Genomic DNA, 19141 nt, shown 5'->3' with positions numbered 1-19141 from the left:
ATTCCCCCTCCTTTCTCATACTTTTGCCCAAGGACATCTCAGTGACCACGGCACAACGTACACCCATATTTTTGGCTCCTTGGCCAGCTCTTTCCTCCACTGAGCTGGGGGCCCTCCATTTCAAATTGCCTTTCCTTACTCCTACAAGTTTTCTTTGGCAGATTTCTAGAGCAGAAAATCCAACAAAAAACTCGCTGATTACAATGGAATGTACCCACTCATGTTGTAAAAGGTCACTCCACTGTGTGGCATCCTGTGACACACACACCAAATCAGCTTAGTCAGAAGCATGTGCCACATGACTAACGATTGGACCTGAATTGGGCATTGTGTAGGATAGCTTAGCAGGTGTCCCTATCACTCTACAGAACCCCGTGTCAAATGAGCAATGCCCAGTGGTGCCAAGAAACCTCATGGATGAGTCCAGAAAAATCTCTGGTGTCCGCCTGCTACAAGCGGTCGCTGGGCATGGTACACATTCAGTGCCCAATAATAAGATCATGTCCAAAGTCACGCAGGAAGCTTCAGTTGCAAAACGGAAGCTGTAAAAGCCAAACGGGGAAGACACAGAGTCCCAGTCTTAACTTCCTTGAAATTGTTCAAGCAGCTTTGGAAATCACAGAAGGATGGAGGAACCATTATCCAATGCTAGGAAAAACAACGCTTGGTTAGAAAAAGGGCAAATGGAGTTGTCCTAAGAGGCAAGTGTGAGATTCCTATTTGTGAGAATTCTGTACTCTAGGCACTAATAGATGATTTGTCTCCAAATCCCAACAGTGGTATAGATGTAAACCCCGAATTATTTTCCTTTTGGAAAATATTATTTCATGTATAATGAAAAGTAAAAGGGACGAGTGGTTGTGTCTGAGTTTGACTGGGATTGAGTGGGAACGGGGCATGAGAGAACTATGTGGGCATTAGTCTTGTTCTATATCTTTTTTTTTTAATGTTTATTTTTGAGAGACAGACAGAGTGTGAGTGGGGGAGGGACAGAGAGAGAGAGAGGGAGACACAGAATCGGAAGCAGGCTCCAGGCTCTGAGCTGTCAGCACAGAGCCTGATGCAGGGCTTGAACTCACAAACGGTGAGATCAGACCTGAGCTGAATTGGATGCTTAACCAACTGAGCCACCCAGGTGCTCTGTCTTGTTCTATGTCTTGATGAGTGTTACATTATGCACCTGTATGCATTTGTCAAAACTTTTAGAAAGCTACAGTAAGATTTGGGCATTTCACGGTTGGCAATTTTTTTCCTTAAAAAATACACGAACAAATACTGAGCTCTAGTTAATGATGTGCATGTGGTGATCTTTACTGCAACTGGCTTCAAAATGCAGCAAAAATAATATCGACAAATGGATAGAAAGATGAATAGCTAGTACGTAACAAAGCAAACACAGCCATCCATTGGTTGTAGAATCTAGGCAGTGGATATGGACATTTTCTGTATAATCCTTCAAATTTTTTAAATGATTGCAAATTTCATTTAAAAAATGTTGGGGGGAAAAAACCTAAAGAAAAAAATTGAAAAGAGAAATCCCAAGGTTTCTCATACAGTTGAGAAGATTTCAACTCAAGTATTATCATGTTGTCAAACATGGGCTATGGGTGGCTGCTGGGAAGCCCGAAGGGTAGAGTGGAGAAAACTACACAGACTCATGCTTGCAGCTATGGAAGAACCTGCTTATACACCTGACTCCTTTGGCTCTTTACTTCTTGTATGAAGTCTACAATTTGACTCTTCCCATTTGACATCTTGACTATTTTTGGACTGGCTGTCAACAGGACGAGTCTGTGGTAGACATCTGGCTTTGCTAATAAAGGATGGGGCTGTGGAGAGTAGCTGGGGAGTAGTAGATGGTTAATAAATATTATTGGTTAGAAAAAAAAAGTGGAGGCAGGAATGAGATTGAAATTTATCAGGGACCCTTTGAAGGGAGGGAAGAGATGTGATTCAGTGAAACAGAAGATCCAATAGGGATCAAAAGAATGTAAAGGCAGACATTGACACGGGTAAAAGAATTAAATCCAGAAAGGATCCGGAAGAAGAGACAATAAATGGTAATGATTTGGAATACGATAGCTTCCTCTCTGCCTTCTGGCTGCATGACCTTTAGACAAATGTTCAAACTCTCTCTCTCTCTCTCTCAAAAATAAACATTTAAAAAATTAAATAAATAAATAAAAAGATTTGAAGTTTCTGGCAGGTGATTACTTAAGACCCAAAGGAAACAAAGGGTGATGAATAAGCAAGTCTTCACCCACTGGCCTAGTCTGTTGGATGGGCTAACAATTGGAAAGGAGCAAAAGGAGCGCCCGGGTGGCTCAGTCGGTTAAGCACCTGACTCTTGATCTCAGCTCAGGTCTTGATCTCAGAATCATCAGTTCAAGCCCTGCCTTGGGCTCCATGCTGGGTGTGGAGCTCACTTAAAAGAAAAAGAAAGAAAGAAAGAAAGAAATTAAGAAAGAAAGAAATTAAGAAAGAAAGAAATTAAGAAAGAAAGAAAGAAAGAAAGAAAGAAAGAAAGAAAGAAAGAAAAGAATTAAAAGGAGAAACGTATCCTAATTCCCATTGGAATGGGAAGTCACCATTGTCTCAGAAGGAGAGTGGAGGAGGCTGCTGATGTGGAAGGTTGAGCTAATTGTCCGTTGTGTCTAGAAATTTCTTGGGAATAACTCTGCTGGGGCAAGATGTTCAAAGGAGGCTACACCCTAGTCCTGGGGAACATGGAGATGAACAAAAATGTGAGTTAATAGTAATCACAAAAAGAGCTTCCATGCAGAAACGCTCTTTCCAAGGAAGCCATTTTGAAACTACAGCCAATGAAGTTACATCAGCACTGATCATTAAAAAAACACTTTCATTTCCATCATGAACTGTTTCTCATACCTGTAATTTTGACTGAAGGATGAAATAGAAGAGAGGAGAGCTATGGATGTGTGTAACTGCTGGGGCCAAGAAGACCATTTCCATGCACTGGGTGCACGCATTAGGTGAGGTCTACAGAGACCATCAATCGGGCTGGAATTCCAGTGGAAATTGCACGGAGTCTCCAAGAACAGTGCTTTCTATGTTGAGTATGGAGAGTTGCTTCTGGTAACAGGACAAATTCAGACCCACTCTACTAATTTCTTCCATGCACAAAGATGAAATCTTTTAATGGCACTAACGAGGCAGTGTTGCAAGTGGAGGGGACTTCCTTAAGAAGTGAAAAATAAGCATTTCATTGCAGTTGTGGCACATACTAAACGGCATGTAACGTCTAACCAAATCCCCCCGCATCATCTGTCTCAGACTTCACGAAGAAAAACACTGCTACTCAGGAATCTTGTGAAGAAAGAGAGAGGAGAGCAAACTCTTGAGAAAGCCTACCTCCGTTATTCAGTCCTGTGCTCTCAGCTCTCAAAGGTGATCATCTGAGTGATTCAAATCAATTATTAAAATGACAGGTTTTGGTTAATGAGAAAATCTTGAACAGCAATTTCCCACTAAGGTTTTACAACTCAGCTAAAGCTGTCTGGTAGAAATATTCTAGAATATACTTACATAGCCTTTGACCAACCAAACAGAAGGAAATATTGCTTCATGTTCCCCCAAATATAAAAGCCCTTTGATGTTGTATTTGAGGATACATGAGGCTCAAATAGTTTATTTCAATATTCTTCTAAGTCACCGACTGTATACGTATACATATACATATACATATATATATATATATGTATATGTATATGTATATGTATGTATTTTTTCTCTAGAGCAGGGCTGTTTTTACCCTTGGTCAAAGACTGTTTTGAGAGATGGAGAAGTTTTATGGGGCCTCCAAACCTTGTAAAAGAAAACTGCTTTCCTCCCTAGACTCCGTGCTCCATCTGGGAGGCCGACTTCCAATATTTGGTGGAAATTTTGTCTTGCTTGTCAGCCCTTTAGATCTATGGAAAATTTCTATATATTTTTTTATTGAAGTGTTAAAAGGAAATACTTGTCATGTAAGCCTAAAGGAAAATTCAGACTTTGTGGACCCCTAAAGAAACATAGCAGTGAGCATGTAAGAGTATTCAAATGTGGATCAAGAAACACTTTCCAGTAGAATTTAGAACTTGTGGTTTTAGGTTTTCCTACGTAAACGTTTTCTTACTTTTTGATCTCATGCCTTTCAAATTACAAATCTCAAGGATTTTCTTTCTTTTCTTTACGTACTTTTTCCTCCTCCCCCAAACCCTTTTTTTATTAAAAAAATTTTTTTAATCTTTATTTTAATTTTTGAGAGAGAGAGAGAGAGAGAGAGAGCATGAGCAGGGGAGGAACGGACAGAGAGGGAGACACAGAATCCGAAGCAGGCTCCAGGCTTTGAGCTGTCAGCACAGAGCCTGATGTGGGGCTCGAGCTCATGGCCTGTGAGATCATGACCTGAGCTGAAGTCAGACGCTCAACCGACTGAGCCACCCAGGAGCCCCATGGGTTTTCTTTTTTTAATTTCTTCTTCTTCTTCTTCTTCTTCTTCTTCTTCTTCTTCTTCTTCTTCTGTATTTAGAAATGGGGAAAGTGATGCTCTTCCCTTGAAGAATTTAGACTAATCAGAAAATCCTACAGAAATAGATTTTTCTTCTTAGGTCATTGCATGAATCCGATTTTGAGACATTACGTTGTAATAATACTTGACTCCCCCCCCCCCCCCCCCCACATATCTGAGGGGCTTCTAAAAATGCAAGTTCATTTTTCACTAATGTAATGTGTCAAGCATCTCTTATGTTCCAGCATCGGAATTAAAGAAGCAGGTTTATGTGGATGGCCCTAGCCAATAGTTGCTGTGGATGCAGATTTTGACCCATCCCACCTCTGTGACTGCAAACTTATTATTTTCTCTCTCTCCCCTACCCCCTCTTCTCTCTCTCTCTCTCCTGGGACTACCATTTTATTTTCTTGTGGGTTTTTTTTCTTCAGTACATTGATTATTTAAGCATAATTTCAAAACCTCTGTGCAAGTATCCTTTTAATGGTGTGTAGCATTTCTTTTTTTCAGCTTTATTGAGGTATAATTGGCAAAAATTGTATCATATTTAAAGCGTATGACTCGATGCTTTAAAATATGTACACTTTGTGAAGTATTCACCACAATCAAGCAGGTTTTTTTTTTTTAATGTTTAGTCATTTTTGAGAGAAAAAGACAGAGCATGAGCCGGGGAGGGGCAGAGAGAGAGAGAGAGAGAGAGAGAGAGACAGAACCCGAAGCAGGCTCCAGGCTCCGAGCTGTCAGCACAGAGCGCAATGCGGGGCTTGAACCCATGAACCACGAGATCGCCACCTGAGCCAAAACCAAGAGTCAGACGCTTAACCGACTGAGCCACCCAGGTGCTCCAAGGTATTGTTTTAGGTTTTGAAGCCACCAAGGGGCCTCGAGGGTTCTAGAAGGTGCATCCACGGGTGCATCTCACCCATCACTACCAGCACTGGCATGGATGCGGGGCAGGAGGGCGTACAGGTGAGTGTGGAGCTTCGGCGGGGATTTGCCCCCCTCATATTCTGGTTACGTGTTGCAGCCTCACGTGACACATCTAATTCCGACGCATTATAACAGATGTCCCAGCGAGCAGAGTCGGGACACTGGGTAAATCATTCTGGCCGGGATGACGGTGTCATCAGCATCCGATCACACGACACGTAAACAACCGAGAAGCTCAAGGAAGCAGCCTCCTTTTGCCCGGAGTTCTAACAGCAGCCACGAGCATTTAATAAACGCCTGCCATGTGCAAAGTTCTTGGCGTGCATTATCTCCTTTGATCCTCGCATCAGCCGGAGGAGGAGGCTGCTATAATGCTCATTATTTACAGACGAGGAAACCAAGGCTTAGGAAGATTAAGCAACTTGAAAAAGATCACATACTTAAGTGGCGGAACCTAGATATGATCCAAGGAAATCTGATGGTGGGATTCACACTTTAAACCATTATCTGGTTCAGTCATAACTGACGTTCATGATCTTGAGCCTGGGATATTCCAAGAGTCAGAAGCGCCTTGTGATTCATAAAAAAATCGAATCGTTCTCTGTGAGGCCTTTACGTTAAAAGTATTTCGTCACGACCTAACGCAGTGGAGGGACGCTTTATCTATGCAGGGCCAGATAGTAAGTATTGTGGACTTTGTGGGCTACAGACAGCCCCTATTTTATATTCTTTGTCATATTTACAACCTTTTAAAGTGTAGAAACATGATTAGCTCAAAGCGAGGCAGGAGGCAGATTTGGCCCACAGGCCGTAGTTTGCAACCCCCCCGGTAACCCCTCAAAACCCGATATACTGGGTGTGATGTCTGTGTAATCTCCTGGCCAAATTATGTGATTAACCGGAATATTTCATTTACAGCTCTTTTGAAGCATTGGGAATCTACTAAAACTGGAAGGTGGGTTTGGGTGTATACTATCTATACTTCATGAACTTATGGAGAGAAATCTTTCTTTGCTGAAGAATGTCTTTATTCACTAAGAAAGTCTTCCATTAAGAAAGCCCCCAAATCTCTCTCGACTGTGGCTGCTGGCAACATAAGATATATATATATATTTTTTATTAACGACAGGATAAAAATATCCTTAAAATTAGATCAGCATTAATAGAAATCTAGTGTCATAGTAACTGCATGAACTCCCTTCACAAGAAACTCAGCCCTTCAGGAGGGAAAATGAATGAACTTCACTCACTCATCTTAGAGGACCACGATAAAATCTTAAGGTATCCTTCAGATGCTATAATCCGCTTTGAACTTTGGTTCAAGTTCTTTCCATGGCCATCCTCCATTTTCACTGGAGTAGATGCTCTACAAGACAGAACCCTACAAATCACTTTGTTTAAAGTTACCAAAGAAAGAGGGGGCAGAAAAAACAGATTGGAGTCTGCTGTTAATTAAAACCAGCCGATGATGTGCAGTGATTTGTCTGGGGCACTTCTGACCGGGCCGGTTCCTTGACAGTTGTACATTCTTTCCTGCCCGTATTGTTTGAACTGCGTCCAATGGTACAATCATTAAATCTTTGATAGCTGTGGTTTAAATACGAGAAAGGAGGAGCGCTCTTTGGTTTTAAGGAAGAAAAGGAGATGAGTCTTGTATTACATTTTAAAAGTTGGGGCTTATTAGATCATTTTCACTAGGTTTTGAAAGCATGCCTCTGGTCATTTTCAGATCATCAGCTGACACTTTTTAACCGCGCCAATGTCAAATGTCTCGCGTCTTCCCTTTTTCCCAAGGGATTCTGGCTGTGGGGAGGAGGGGAAAGTATGAGACACCTGGTCTTACTCACATGCGGCTGGGGGGGATAGGTTAATTTCACAGTTGAAAGCTCCATAGGGTGGAATGCATTTAAATGTTTACTAATAGAGAAAGGGGCTCCAAACAAAAAAATAAAAAAGAGAAGAGAAAAGGAAAAAAAAAAAACAAACCCGACAGGTGGCTTCAGGGAAATTGCTCACAAGCACACAACAAAATTCTGTTTCGACCTTGAGTTTGATAGACAATGTGCCTATAAAATATAAATATTTTATAAACACAGTATCCTTTCTAAATAGCTATTGTGAGATCTATATATGTACGTAGGTGTATACAGATGTATAGGTAGGATAGATGATCAGATAGAGAGATGGATAGGCTTAGGGTTTTCATTTATATCTATCTTTCAACTCACATTTCAGTTTCAAAGATCTGTTTCACAACAGCCTCATCTACCACCAGGAGGGGGCTTGGGGGTTCAGATGAACAATTTGCCAGGGTGGGAGGTGTGGAGTTCTGGGACAATGCTTTAACTCTCCTTCTCTCAATGCGACGAACACCCCTCAGCCTGCCAGTGTGACCCTGTCCTTTGAAGGGCTTTCAGAATGAGACAGATTGCCTTCTTGCCGGAACTCTAGACTCCTGGGGCGACGTTTTTTTCAAAGACAGGTGTGAAAAGTATCCTTGCATATTCAGAAATGAGTCATTGTCTCCTGGCTGCCGCTGCTTATCTCAACCCGGTCAAGGTCAAATGAAGTTCCGGTTCACATGAAGATGCTCTCCGCTGACTTTTCAGCATCACCGGGGACTCTTTCATTTCATCTGATCTGGGGGAGCCTGACAACATTGCTTGACGTATCCATCCATGTCAGGGTCAACGTTTACCAGACAACCATGGAACTGCTGGACCATAGGGATGTAAGTGAGGTTGTAACCCTTGGAGTCCAAACGATACTGCCAGACAGACAGCAATGAAAATAGACCTTACCAGTAGTTAAGGCAAACTTCTTTTCTTTTCTTTTTTAAGTTTATTTATTTTTTTTGAGGGCGAGAGAGAGCAGGGGAGAGAGAGAATTCCAAGCAGGCTCCACACTGTCAGTGAAGAGTCTGACGCTGGGCTTGAGCTCACAAACCATGAGATCGTGAATTGAGCTGAAACCGAGTCGTTTAACTGACTGAGCCACCCAGGCAGCCCTAAGGCAAATTTCTTAATGCCAACTGGTTTGGCCAAATATAAGAAGAATGATTTGGCTTTACCCTGACTATGGGTACTTTTTAGTTTAATCAACCTCTTGGTTAAAATTCTTTGCCCATTTAGAGACAGATGAATATATATGTTTGTCCTGGTCTAATCCGTTTAAACTTGAGCCTGATTGGGGTGCCTGGGTGGCTCAGTCGGTTAAGCATCTGACTTCGGCTCAGGTCACGATCTCACGGTTCGTGGGTTTGAGCCCCGTGTGGGGCTCTGTGCTGACGGCTCAGAGCCTGGAGCCTGCTTCCGATTCTGTGTCTCCCCCTCTCTCTGCCCCTCCCCAGCTCACACTCTGTCTCTTTCTCTCTCAAAAATAAACATTTTTTAAATATTAAAAAAATAATAACTAGAGCCTAATGTTTCCTCCATTTGCCATAGGAACTGTGGTTCATGAAGTATACGTACTTATGAAGTTCTTGTCCCTGTTAGCTGGGCTATGTAAGCAGGATACAGCTAGTAAAATAGTAAGCTAAGTTGATTGTCTACACCCAGCTCTTTCTTCCCTCCACCATCTTCCTTGCTCCCAGAGCTGACCTCTCCAAGAGTGTCCGATGATAACAGGTATTAGATTTATCAATCCTACTTACAGCTAGGCAATGAGCATTGACTGTAGACTGGCACCGGAGGGAAAACCATATGGGGGAGTAATTAAGAAGGTTTTATTCCCTTGGGGTGCCTGGGTGGCTCGGTCAGTTAAGTATCCGACTTCGGCTCAGGTCATGATCTCACGGCTCCTGAGTTCGAGCCCCACGTCGGGCTCTGTGCTGACAGCTTGGAGCCTGGAGTTTTCTTTGTGTTCTGCGTCTCCCTCTCTCTCTGCCCTTCCCCCGCTTGTGCTCTGTCTCTCAAAAATGAAATAAACGTTAAAAAAAATTAAAAAAAAAAAAAGAGAAGGTTTTACTCCCTCATTACAAAACAATGCCCAGGTGGACATGCCCTTCTTTTCTGGCTCGGTGTTGCTGTGTCCATAAGTGATCTCTGGAACAGCTGCATCCATTTTGTGACCTGAGGATGGTACGCAGAGAGGAAGAGCCTTGGTCTTTGATGACGTCAGTGTGCCACCAAACTGAGACTGGACACACCAACCTCTGAATGTCTCATGAAGTGAATTTAGTGCACACTTGAAACCATCTTAACTGAAACAGAAAGGATTGAATAAAGTGTTTGATTCTATTCACAATCCCCTTGTGCCCACAGATCCTTAGCAATGGTCTTTATTATTTTTTTTAACTTTATTTATTCGTTTTGAAAGAGACAGAGACAGCGAGAGTGGGGGAGGGCGGAGAGAGAGAGGGAGAGACAGAATCCCAAGCAGGCTCCACGCTGCCAGCACAGAGCGCGATGTGAGGCTCAAACTCACGAACCGAGACGTCGTGACCTGAGCTGAAACCAAGAGCCAGACGCTCTACTGACTGAGCCACTCAGGTGCCCCCACAGCAATGGTCTTAAAGCTTACTTAACACATTAGCTCTTAGGCACTTAAGAGCATTAGGATCCGGCTACGAGGTATAGAAGGCTCAGAAAGTGGCAAAGTCCGGAATCAGTATGGTAATGAGAACACTAGGCTTGGTATAGAAGAAAAGAACCAGTACGCTCTAATTCAGCAGTAGGTAATATTTAATCCAAAGCCAGGTTTTCAAAATTTAAGAAGGGCCCAGAAGGGGAAAGGGATTTCCACACCAAATGGGAGGCTGAGTTCCAAGAACTCCAAGTTTGTTTCTACTTTGACATTGGCTCACGTCCATGTTTAGAAACATGGACAAATACGGGCTCGTAGGTGGCTCAGTTGGTTAAGCATCGAACTATTGGTTTTGGCTCAGGTCATGTGTGATCTCATGGTTCATGAGTTCGAGCCTCATATCAGGCTCTGTGCTGACAGTGTGGAGCCTGCTTGGGATTCTCTCTCTCCTTCTCTCTGCCCCTCCCCTGCTCTCTCTCTCTCTCTCTCAAAATAAATTAATAAACTTAAAAAAAAGCAACATGAAAAAATCATTAAGGAAATGTCAAAAAAGTAATCCATTAATCAATTAAAAATTTCCTCATACTCTCTGCCTTTTAAGGAACGTTGGTCTACAGCTTGAGTTCATGGACTTGAAAGACAGGGAGGGTCAGCATATTGGTCAGCTCTCCTTGCCTGAGGGTCTGTCCACGACAGTCAGACTTCTGAGATCACATAAATGGACGGGCACAGAGGAGAGACCGATTCTGTTTCAAATCTCAGCCTGACCCACAATAGTTTGTGAAATCAGTCGCTCAACCCTCTTAATTTTAGTTTCCTTAAGGAATCTACTCCTGACATCATTGTTTCACTGCATGCTAACTAATTTGGATGTAAATTAAAAAAAAATAAAAAATAAAATAAAAAAAAAAAGAAATAAAGAAAAATTAAAAAACATGGAAAGAAAGCTAGTATTTGTCTTCTAGGTCTTTTCTTGGTGGGGAGGATGATTAAATAAAATAATGTAAAGAAAACTATTTAGCATGCCAGGGACACCATAAATGCAAAAAAGTCTAGCTACTATGGTGTTCATGGTCTCTTACAACTTTATGATACTAGTGCTTCTGGAAGAATTGAAATTGTTCCTAAAGATCTCCATGTATTCAATAGAAATCAACAATGCTCCAAGGAGGAAAATATCTGTCAGTTACTACGTTTCTTATACTAATCATTGCTTTTCTAGAATAAGATATTTAACAAATATTTCAGGGAGTCATTTTGAGAAGGCCACCTGGACAGCACGTGAAACTGCTTTGTTCTCTCACACAGGATCTGCCGAATTGCTGATTTCTGCATAAAACATGAGAATTTTGAATTATGAATATTGAATAATAATTTTTAAAATGATGGACAGACTAAATATTACCACGTTTTAACTGCTTCTGTATGATATCTGGTGTCATATCATCACTATTTTAATAGACTACTTTGTGGCTAAATTGTTTTAACATGTGTTCAATCCTAAATAATCACTCATTAATCTTATGTGACAACCGGATTTTAATATTTATTAGTGCCCCGTTGGTGACAACAGACTTTATGCTACTTATGGTATCTGAATCTTCTTCTTTCCAGAATAAAGTTACTTACACATCAAACTGCTTGTCTTACAACCGTGGCAGTTAGACACAACCTTAGGCAAAATTACAATATAATTTTTCCACTAAAAATCAGTCCTGGATATTTATTTGAAATTGCCAGTTAGGTAAAGGAATCTTGTATGTCATTGTTTAGAAATGAATAGATTTCATAAAGGTGAGCCTGTCTATATTGTGTTGGCTTACATACAAATATGCCCTGATCATTGTTGAAAAGTTTCTGATGTAATTACTAAATCCGCTAAAGAGAGGGCAAGATATCTGTGGAGGGTTGATTCATATGATAATGACAATGATAAAGACTTTCAGGGCAAAATGTGACTTCAGGTTGGTTGAGTGGTTTATTTTCTCTTTGGACATTATGCCCCTTCCCTGAAGCCCCTAGAGAGAAAGGGCCAGGGTTGGGATTAAGTATGCTCTCCACTTCCCATTGAGGCTAATCTCTCCTCACATCATCCTTTCCACTTTTTTCTTTTTCTTTTTCTCTTTCTTTTTCTTTGAGAGACAGAGAGAGAGAGAGAGAGAGAGAACATGTGAAGCAGGGAGAGGGGCAGAGGGAAAGAGAGGGAAAGACAGTCCCAAGCAGGCTTCATGCTCAGCACAGAGCCCGATGCGGGACTCGATCTCACAACCCTGAGACCATGACCTGAGCTGAAATCAAGAGTTAGCCACTCAACTGACTGACCCACCCAGGCGCCCCTATCGCCTTCCACTTTTCCACTTTTTATCTCAATCGTCTGCTATCTTCTAAGCCAATTCTACACACCCATTGAAGAAAAGGTTTGCTTCTTTACCCAAATTCCACTGACCTGCCATTATCTTCAGTGACCTGGCGGTTCAGGTAAATGACCTTTCTGGCTTTCTTCCTCTCTGCTTCTTAACTTCCACATCTCCAACTACCTTCATCTCTCCTCCCCTTCAGGCACTGTCTCCAACTTAAACCCAGGGATTTATCCATCCTTAAGTTCCTAAACACAAATATTACACTCTTTGGTCCACAATGTCAGTTCATTTGGTTTTATGACTGCTGCCATATTATCTGGTCTTTAAACTTACCACGTTTTTTGACACCTCCTGTTCTTTCAGAATTAACCTCTTCTGATGTTTTTCTTCCTTGGGCCCTACCACAAATATCACTAGGATCCTTGGCTCCATTATTTTTCATCCTTCCAAAACACACACTCCACAAAACTATAATACTGCATTAATGCTTCGGCCCCCTTCCTGGCTGGCTCCTGGACCAAGGTGGTCGAGGCCAGTTGGAGAATATTTATTTCGTGTTTCAACCAGATTCTCCTATCAGATTCCTACTTACTGTTGGGCAACTACTTTCCAAATACCTTTCAATGTCTATTAAAACCCCCCCATCACTCTTCTCAAGAACTCTATCAAACTTTCCGGTGACCGTGGACAAACTTGCCACTTTGATAAAAAACCAGGGCAAATAGGCATCTTATTAAATAGATTTGTTGGAAAGCTGTGTGTGCCAGCCCCAACACCTTTGATTTCCATTTCACATCATGAGGCCTCACTCTCCTGTTGGAATCCACAAGCTATTTCTTTGATGGCAGCTCTTTCTTCCTCTTTCAAGTCCTCTTCATTCATCATTTGTATTCTGTCCCCTATCTTTAACTTCTTCTTCTTAGTTGAATCCTGTACGTCTGTGAGATCATAAGATAATAAAAGATATGTCTGCTCCCCTGTTCCTGGCACAGAACTCCTAAAACCTTTGTAATTTCCTGGGTGATAAAAGCTTTAGGAACATCTTTGGCTCTAATATTTGGTCTTTGACCCTGGTTCCTGCCACAGAGTTCCTAAATCTCTTGGAATTTCCTGGGTGATAGCAGTGTCTTTTGCTCTAGTGAAACAGTCTTGATGGGTTCCTGGGTGGGGGCTGGTCACCAGAAAGAGCAAGCTAAGATTAGAAGCTTGGAATTTTTAGCCCCATCCCCCAATCTCCACAGAGGGGGGAGAAGCTGAAATAGAGTTAGTGCTCGATCATGCCTACGTGATGAAGCCTGCATAAAAATCCCCACACTCTAGGGTTTGGAGAGCTTCCAGTTGGTGAACACATCCATGTACGAGAAGGGTGATGTGCGTTAACTTCACGGGAACAGCAGTTTTTGTGCTCGGGATCCTCCCAGATCTCTCCCTGTGAATCTCTCCCTCTGACTCTTTTTCTGTATTCGTTACCATATCCTTTAATAAATTGGTAAATGCAAATAAGCGTTCCCCTGAGCCCTGTGAGCTATTCTAGCAAATAATCAAACCTACAGTGGAGGAGTTCATGGAAGCCTCTGATTTGTAGCCACGTCAGACAAAAGTTGTGGGTTAACTGGGGAACATATCACTCGTGATTGGCATCTGAGGTGGGGGGAGTGCATCCTGATGCAATTGAGCCCTTGACCTCTGGGATCTGATACTATGTCCAGACGGAGTTGAATATAGCGTCAGACTGAGTTGAATTAGAGTGTAGGACTCCAAACTGGCAGCACGGAGAATTTCTCAGGGTGGGAGAAACCCCACACATCTGGGGTCAGAAGTGTTGCCAGTGTGGTAATCGCGTGAGAATAAAGAAGACACACAGGAGGAGAACTGAGTTATTACGAACACAACTTCAGACTGTTAGCGGGTTTAAGATTTTTCCAACTTAAACATTTCTTCACGGATCGGGCTTTCTTCTAGCCACCAACTTACTCCATGTATTCCCCTCTTGTCTACACCTCTTCAAAACAGCAACGTCCATTTCCTGTGTGTTCTTTCCTCTTTTCTCATTCCTTCTTGGTCCTTTGCCATCGGGCTTCTGTCATCATACTCTGCTGTGATGGTTCTCTCAGTGGGCAACTGGTCATCTTTCTACTGAAAATTCTAATAAAACTTTCAGTCCTCAATTTCCAGGCTTCCTGCAGCTCCAGACCTTGCTGTTCAAGGAGCAGCGGAAGAAGAGACTGGAGAGATATGCCCAAAGCTGATGGAAGGTTTTATGTGCCAAACGGAGGAGCGTGGACTTTTCCGCCGAAGTTCTGAAGAGGTCCTCCAAGTTCACGCTCTTCAAGCCTTTTACTTCCATGATTTTTCACTCCTCTGGTTCTCTTTTCACCCTTTCTAGCTCTTTCTCAGGCACAAACCGAACTGTGAGATCATGACCTGAGCTGACGTCAAGAGTCAGGACGCTTGACCAACTGAGCTAGCCAGGCACCCCTCGTGATCTTTCTTTTAAGCTTCTTTATTCTTATGCAATTCTCCATTAATTCGTTCAGATAACCTAGAGAAGTAGAGCTCGCAGACATCACTTTGCCTGCCTTGTTTGTCACCCTCCATCAGTAAGACTCCAAGTTCTTTTCATTTAATTTTTTGTCATTTCTCAACTCTTTTCCCCTGGCCCTCATGCATTACTCCTCTATCTACCTGCATTAGTGCAAGAGCCTCTAAACCAGTCTTCCTGCTACTAACATTATTCCTCTGAAAGCCATACCCTGGAGTCCCAGATTTGCCTAGTCCCAAATCAAACCCAAACATGGCGCGTTCTTTGATTGAACCCTTAAATGGATACCGTCACCTGGGAAGTCAAGCCCAAGTTCCTTAGGAAGACTTTTGTCTACCTCCCTTGGAAATTCTCTCACTTTTCCTCACTCACGTGCTCTGTCACTATGGAACTCCTGAAGTTTCCCGCCATAGGCTGCTTCTCAGCACCTCCTCTTTACCTCCATTCTCCTCGAAGGGTCTTTCAGCTTAGGGATTACCTCCTCCTTGATGCCTCTTGTAACACCCTAGACTAAGCCAAGCCCTCTCCCTCCCGTGTGAATAAAACCTTATACTCACATTTATTATTTCATTAGCTTCATAGTGTATATTTTTGTGTGATATATACGCGTATACACACATATACTTTATATATCATTCCACTTGCAATGATTTGTTTGTGAGTTTGCCTAACGCTACTCACTGTGAACACCTTAAGTCCAGTAAGTACCATAGGTACCTGGACTACATGAAGATTCTGTATTCCATCAACACTTACTGAAGGAAATGAGTTAGGAAAAAATATGGTGCACGCACATGAGCACGCACACCCATTTTACCTCAGGAAATATTTATGGAGAATTTGCCGTACACCCAGTGCTGTTCTAGCTGCTAGAGACAGAAGTCTGATCGAATGGAGCTTGCATTCCAGGGAGTGGAAAGTATTCTGATAATATAAAAGTCAATGCGTTGATGAATAAGAAAATTTCAGAGACTGCTATTAGTCAGATAATCGTATAAACATTTGCTCAGCTCCTGCGTCAGGGTCAGACAAGACACTTTTCTAGGTCCCGGGAATAGAGTAATGAAAAAAAAAACAAACAAACCATAAAAGAACCCTGGCAACATGGAACGTACAAGCTTTAATTCAGAGAAGGTTAAAAAACTACGGCAAAGAGTAACTTGGTGGGAGGCTACTTCCGTTAGGAGGGCCAGGGAAATATTCTCTCAGGAGGTGTCGTTGTGGTTAAGATTTGAGTAATAAAATCAGTCACACAGAAGGCTGGTGTTGGGAGGGTGGGATGTTTCAAGGTAGGGAAAAGAGATGATCTTGATGTGCAGATGTGGCCAGAAAAGAAGCAATATGGCAGACCTGAGACTGTGATTCTTATAAAGGCTTTCTTACAAGGTTGGCCCTTGGCTGACATCTGCAAACATGGATCTCAATAGTGTTGTCACCATTCTATAACCGAGAAGGATGGTCGATTGTGCCTAAACTGTTTGAATACATGATAGGGTTTATGCTGAGCACCTGCTTTCCTTTTGGGAGTCTAGAGTATTGGTATGTGCTGGGGAGAGAGTGCCTCCACGATCAATCCCAAATAAAAACGGGCGTGGAGTCTTCAGTGAGCTTCTTTGGTAGACAACAGTTCACATGCGGTGTCACAATGTGATGCATAATTATGCATGTCCTGTGGGACTCCACTGGAGGAGGACTCTTAGAAGCTCATGCTTGGTTTCTTCTGGACTTCACTTCATGTGCCTTTTCCCTTTGCTGATGTTGCTTGGTATCCTTTCATGGTAATAAATTATAGCCATTTAATTACAGACACATGCTGAGTCCTGTGCGTCTTCCTGGTGAACCATCACGTCTGGAGATGGTCTCGGGGACCCCCGATACAACAGGTGTGCTTATTTTGTGGGATTCATGTCACATATTTGAAGAAAGAGGTTAGAATGAACAGATAGTTGGGTTGGATGCTAAAAGCAGGAAGATACAAGGATGGGTAAAGGAAAAATGGGCTTAAGAGAATGATCTCCCAAAAGGTTGCATGGTGATGAAACCCCAGGCAGGTTTTAATTCAACTGATTTACTTCTTCTTGGTGTTTTTATCACATTCTGGTCATACCCATTCCTTGCAGGTAACTCCAAGCATTTAGGCACTTAAAAACCTCCTGAGATATTGACCTAAGCCTTTTCTTCCTAAAATGATTTTTCCCCTTATTTACAATGACAACAATTCACAAATCAGTTTTTAATGTTCTCAAATCTTTTAATATTCCTTCCATTACTCTATCATTCGATAAGTATTTATTAAACACAAACAATTTACTGTGCCCCAGGTGTTACGGTAGTCCCTGGTGATTCAACGATGACCTACAATAAATCCCTCTCTTGTTCTCAAGGAAGGAAAAATGCCAAAGGAAAAACAGGCAAACAGATTTTGTTCAGATCACAGTTTTGCAATTGCATATAAGTTTCAGGAGCTTTCTGGCCACCCAAAGCCCCATGTGCTATACCACAGCCATGCTCCCAACAGGTGAACGTAGGAAACTGTTAGGTGAGTCAGCATATGGATAATGCTGGGGATTCTTGAAATAGCCCTGTGTCGTTAATCACTGATACCCTGGCTCTGTCTGTGAAGCAACTGGAAATGAATAAGCAAAGACGGTGAACCATCCTGTAATGGTTAGAGGACGGAATTACCCCAAGGGACATTTGTGGAGTTAGTAAAAGAACGTGGCAAACTTCAACAGTCATAGATCCAAATGGAATGAAGGAAAAGGAGAAGAGTGTTTTCCAACAGCTTGATCTCCAGTCAAAACCTTCTGGAGGGCATGATTCTTCTGGATTCTTTTGGGAGTTGGAGAAAAGAGGGAAAGAGAGGAATGGCATGTTGTTCTGACCACAGTAGATCCTAGATTTACTTGATATGATGATACATAGTACATAGCCAGTGTGTGATGCCTGATTTTGAATTGATTATAAAAGGCAAATTTATACTATAAAGGAAAAGAGAAATTTATTACAAAATCAACCTTGAGAAAATGATACTAGAAAAGATGGGCCTTGGAAGTGGTAAATCAGTAAGCTGAACATAAGATAGGCTTTTTGAAACTATAAATGGGGATGCCTCTGTAGGAGTTATTTCCAAATACTGAGTCTGGCAGAAATGATTTGAGAGAAAAGTCGAAGTAACGCTAGATGTTGATATATTTTATTTTGTGAAACTTCCCACTAAATTTGGAACTTCTCATATTTTGCCACAAAGTGAATTTCTGGAAAAGTATAACCAGATTTTTCACCGATTCCCAAGGCAAACTCAGAGATGTAGTTTTTTAGGGAACAAATTTATTCCACTTCCGGCAAAAACATACGAAGAATATAGTAAACGTTTAAAAGCACAACTTAAAGGGGGAGAGGAGACACTTCTCACGAAACATCGTTTTCAAAATATTAACAATAGTACTTGAGAAGTCATAAAAATGCTGAATGAGTTGGAAGTTGTTTCCACATTTCAGCTAAAGATGGTAATTTGGGAAAATGACCCCGTCCTTTCATGAAACTCCAACTGTCTTCAGGCTCAGCATAGCAACAATCCATTTGTGCCACTTTCTTCATTTCAGAAACTCTATCTACATCTCTCTCTCTAGCACTTGCTCATGTTTCAGGACCACGGAGGCAGAGTTGGGGCTGGACACTAAGCAGGGCTGCACAACTAACAGCCACTGATTGGGCCCCTTCTTATGCAGGCATTGTGCTGGACACCCCATGGCCTTCTTCCGCTTAATTCCCCCGACACAGTACAGAGGGGGTGTTCTCACCCTCATTTAAAGGATGAGGTAAGTAAGGACTGAAATGTCCACACTGTCCTCACCAACGGAGAGGGCCCCTTTGCTGTAGACACCAACTTTTGTCTAAGGTGGCTTGGCCACTGGTAGGCAATGCCACACCCTGGCCTATCCCACTGGTGTCTACCGGGCCAGCCTTCCTCGCATCATTGCTGGGTACGATCGTACCTGGTACGATTGGGTCCCAGTGTTTTGAAGGCCATTGAAGGACCTTGTCCAGCTACACTAAATGCCTGACCTTCTGGGACTCTAACCCTCTTTAGAAAGTCGAAGTGGCTCAACAGGCCGGCCAGTGATTCAGTACGGTAAATGTGCGTTCCGTAAATGTATGTTAGGTGGGTCATTGTGTAGATTCGGCGACTCCTGAATGCTCTTAAGGCATTTCAGAAGAATCTTGCATTTTATTTCCGTGTTTCACTGTTTCCTCAGCCTGTCTTGTGGACGC

The 19141-nt window shown here is 42.3% G+C and overlaps 1 pseudogene; it reads right to left on the bottom strand.

Annotated features, from left to right (window-relative positions):
- Positions 1–14671, bottom strand: part of LOC128777359 (uncharacterized) — a 31815-nt pseudogene extending 17144 nt beyond the window's left edge.
- Positions 14672–19141: the final 4470 nt, after the last annotated feature.

Source organism: Panthera pardus, unplaced genomic scaffold, assembly GCF_024362965.1.
Source record: "Panthera pardus isolate Hobbes unplaced genomic scaffold, ASM2436296v1 HiC_scaffold_16, whole genome shotgun sequence".
Taxonomy (NCBI): Eukaryota; Metazoa; Chordata; class Mammalia; order Carnivora; family Felidae; genus Panthera; species Panthera pardus.
The sequence above is the reverse complement of the archived record's forward strand: the minus strand, read 5'-3'. Positions and strand labels throughout refer to the sequence as shown.